This window comes from Globicephala melas, chromosome 5, assembly GCF_963455315.2.
Source record: "Globicephala melas chromosome 5, mGloMel1.2, whole genome shotgun sequence".
In the NCBI taxonomy this organism is placed as follows: domain Eukaryota; kingdom Metazoa; phylum Chordata; class Mammalia; order Artiodactyla; family Delphinidae; genus Globicephala; species Globicephala melas.
This window is the reverse complement of record NC_083318.1, coordinates 93,355,099-93,359,605: the sequence shown is the minus strand read 5'-3', so window position 1 is coordinate 93,359,605 and position 4,507 is coordinate 93,355,099. Positions and strand designations below refer to the sequence as shown.

The following is a 4,507-nucleotide window of genomic DNA, read 5'->3' as shown; positions in this document are numbered from 1 at the left end:
CTACTACTCTTAATTGAGGTTTATATGGAAGCTAGGTATCTGGCTTTAAAAGCTATAGCCTTAACTTCTACTTCCTTAATCCTGTAGTAGGTTCCTTTTATTATTTTATAAGTCTTCTCTTGAGAATATTTTCTGTTTACTCTAAATTTGGAGGTCAGATCCTCACAAGGATGCTGCCAGCAAAGGCAGAGTAACCTTCAGGGTGACATACATTGAAGAAGTCACCAGGGTTTGAACTTCAGCTTTTTAGTCTCAAATTTTTGTCAACACTGAGAATGGGTCCATTTCAGGGATGAATTCACATTGTCCAAACTCATAATACATATAAAGTAATGTGTAAATCTAGAATACTGATATATATGTGATCTTACCAAGTTCTTCTAGAAAATAAGCTCCACAGAAGGCAGACTTCTATGCTGTTTGATGCTAGTTCAGTGCCCAGTATGTAGGTGCTCAACAAATATTTGAATACCTGATATAACTCCTGTCTGTCTTCTCTCTGTAAATAAAATACCACCTAGGGCTTCCCTGGTGGCGCAGTGGTTAAGAATCCGCCTGCCAATGCAGGAGACACAGGTTCGAGCCCTGGTCCGGGAAGATCCCACATGCCACGGAGCAACTAAGCCCGTGCACCACAACTACTGAGCCTGAGCTCTGGAGCCCGCGAGCCACAACTACTGAGCCCGTGTGCCGAAACTACTGAAGCCCGCACCTAAAGCCCATGCTCTGCAACAAGAGAAGCCACCACAATGAGAAGCCCGTGCACCACAACGAAGACTAGCCCCTGCTCGCCACAACTAGAGAAAGCCTGCGCACAGCAACGAAGACACAACGAAGACCCAACGCAGCCAAAAATATAAATAAATAAAATAGCACCTACCTCATTGATTGTTTTGAGAATTTTGACAGCTAACATTTATAAGCACTTAGCATGGTATTTGCCACAAAGAAAGCATTCAGTAAATTTCTCATCAAAGATTAGATATCTAGGGCTTCCCTGGTGGCACAGTGGTTGAGAGTCCGCCTGCCAACGCAGGGGACACGGGTTCATGCCCCGGTCCGGGAGGATCCCATATGCCGGGGAGCGACTGGGCCCGTGAGCCATGGCCGCTGAGCCTGCGCGTCCGGAGCCTGTGCTCTGCAACAGGAGAGGCCACAACAGTGAGAGGCCCGCGTACCGCCAAAAAAAAAAAAAAAAAAAACTGAGAGCATAGCTAATTCTGTACTATTTAAATACCATATATTTGTATATAGCACATACCTGAGGTGGTAACTTTACTTCCTTCTGCAGATTCTGTTTTTGTTGTTTTGTTAATCCAGAAATGGTTGAATAAACTATGATTTATCCATATGATGGAATATTATGCAACCATTAAAATATTTACAATAGGAAATGCTTATTATAAAAGAACAAAATATAAAAATACTTACAGTGTAACCCAATTACACTTGGAAGAAAATGGGGAATAATAAAAGCCCAAGAAGAAAGCCACCAAATAGTAAAGTGATTTTCTTTGGTATTGAGATCATATGTGAGGGTTTTTTTCTTTCTAGTTTGTTTTCTCAGTCTTTTACAGTACCTGTGTTTTGATTTGTGTTATTGTGTAAGAAACAAAATAACTTATTTGAGGCTGGGGAATAATGTACCTTAAGACTCATGAAATTTTTTTTTTTAAACCACAAGAGGAATGCACCTTAAAAGCAAGGCAAGGATTGATTTGAAAATACTCCAGAGGAGTTATAGTCTCACCTTCTTCCACTGGTTTATTGATGGTGCTAGTCATCCTTAGTTTGACACCCTCTGACTCTAGTCAGCAATACCCAGTGCTAAGAGAGTGCTGAGTTAGTACAATTCTTAGGGAAAATAATTAGTGCTGTGTACCAAGAGCCTTTAAAAATAGTCATAATATTTGACTCAAACCCACTTTTGAGAGTCTAATCAAAGAAAATGGTCCAAAATATGGCAGCTCAAAAGATGTGTTTGGGTCTGTTTCTGCTGCAAGTTAACAGAGTATATCTAAAAATAGTCTGGGGCTTCCCTGGCGGTCCAGTGGTAAAGAATCCGCCTTCCAATGCAGAGGTTCGATCCCTGGTCGGGGAACTAGGTTCCCACGTGCCGCAGGGCAGCTAAGCCCTTGCGCCACAATTCCTGAGCTCGCGCACCTCGACTAGAGAGCCCTCGTGCCGCAAACTACAGAGTCCACATGCCCTGGAACCCGCACGCCACAACTAGAGAGAGAGAAAAACCTGCAGGCCACAACTAGAAAGAAGCCCGCGCGCCACAACAAAGAGCCCACTCGCTGCAATGAAAGATCCCGCATGACTCAAAGAAGATCCCAGGTGCTGCAACTAAGCCCTGATGCAGCCAATAAATAAAAATAGTCTAACCACATTGGAGTCTCACATAAGTCTGGAGGTAAACAGTTGCTGGCCTGGGTTCAGCTGCTCAGTGATGCCTTCGAGACCTTGGGGCTCCTTTTCTGCTTTGTCATTCTTAGTGTGTTGGAGCCACACACTAAGATTTGAATGCCGACTGACAGCTGTATGACCACAGGCAAGTTACTCAACATTTCTGTGCCCAGGTCTCCTTGTCTGTACAATGGAGCTGATAATACCTTACCTTCATAGACATTTCTTCTAAGTTTAAGGCAACCAGAAGGGGCATTGTCACATGTATCCCTTTTACTAGGAAAGCAAAAAGCTTTTCCAGGATCCCTGCAACAGCCTTCCCTTAAGTCTCATTAGCCAGAATTGGGTTATATGGCTACGCTACCAACAGTGGAAGCCGTGAAAGCAGGAAACAGGATTGTTCACCCCCTCAGCTTAAATGGACTGTAACAACCCCAACAGAACTGGGCTTCTGTTCACAATGAAGAGAGGGAGGTATTCAGTAGATTTGGGGTAGGCAACCAGCAATGTCTACCACAAGCTAAGTGTGGGGAAATATCCATTGCAACATGATTTATAGCGGCAAAAATGGGTGCAAGAAAATATATCAAAATATGGGACTAGTTAAGCAACTTCGGATGGAATATCCAGCCATTAAGCACTTGGATAGAGTTATTTTAAAAATAAGATATAGGGCGCCATGGAGGAGTACGCTTGGGAGCCTTGCCCATAGTGAGCTGTGGATGACTGCGGTGGAGCCTTCACTATGGGTGTAATCGGCGGTGGAGTCTTCCAGGCCATTAAGGGCTTCCGCAATGCCCCTGTCGGAATTCGGCACTGAATGAGAGGCGGTGTCAACGCTGTGATGACTGCGGTGGAGCCTTCACTATGGGTGTAATCGGCGGTGGAGTCTTCCAGGCCATTAAGGGCTTCCGCAATGCCCCTGTCGGAATTCGGCACTGAATGAGAGGCGGTGTCAACGCTGTGAGGATCCGAGCCCCTCAGAATGGAGGTAGCTTCGCGGTGCGGGGGAGCCTGTTCTCCCCCATCGACTGCGGTCTGGTGCGGCTGCGGGGCAAGGAAGATCCCTGGAACTCCATCACCAGTGGAGCATTGACCGGGGCTGTGCTGGCTGCCTGCAGTGGCCCATTGGCCATGGTGGGCTCGGCAATAATGGGAGGCATTCTGTTGGCCCTCATCGAGGATGTTGGCATCCTCCTCACTTGCAGCAGTTCCGCACTGCACCCCCATTCCTGGAGGACCCCAGCCAGCTGCCCCCTAAGGAGGGTACCCCGGCCCCAGGCTACCCCAGCTATCAGCAATACCACTGAGGAAGTGACCTCCTGTCACCACCACCGTGGGAGCTCCTCCTCCGTTCCTTCCCTGATGATCTACCTCAAAGGGAGGGCTGGCTCCCAGTTGGTCCTGGGACCCTCCAGAGAGGGCCTCTACTCTGTTGCCTTATCCCAGGTTTGGGGTGGAGCACCTAGCTGCCCTGATGGATGGGTCCCTTCTCTCTCAGGCACCCCAGCCCCCATTCATATGTAACAAGCTCTCACCCCAGACCCTTTGCATGGCACCCTGATGAGTATTTAAAGCCAGTTTAAAAAATAAATAAATTAAATAAAGCCAGTTTTGAAATGCCAAAAAAAAAATAATAAGGTATGAACACTACAGCAATGTGAAAAATACTATGCCATTATTTTCAAAAGCAAAGTATCAGTGTAACGTGATTTTAAGACAAACATTTTTCACATTTTTAATTCATGAAATTGGGATGTGTCTTAAAATTTTTTGCAGCCAAATGACAGTCTTGACATAATTGTACATTCATGCACATTCATGAACTTGGTCTGAAAATCTTAAGTTGACATTTGCTTAGATCAAGCAAGGACCAGCATCAAAACTTGCAGAAGGGGAGTCAGTAGCTGGTAAGAAAATTCCAGAAAAAAAACAGTGGAACATTTTTCTAAAATTTTCAGTTCTTTATTGATGTATAATATATACATGAAGAAAAGTGCAAGTATCGTTAAGTGTACTTAAGCTCAATGAATTTTCACAAGTTGAATAATACATCCCTGGTTATCAGCAACCAGATAAAGAAACAATATTACCAACA

At 45.0% G+C, this 4,507-nt stretch overlaps 1 pseudogene; it reads left to right on the top strand.

Moving 5' to 3' along the window:
- Positions 1-3,076: 3,076 nt before the first annotated feature.
- On the top strand, positions 3,077-4,507 carry LOC115864420 (mitochondrial import inner membrane translocase subunit Tim17-B pseudogene; annotated as a pseudogene).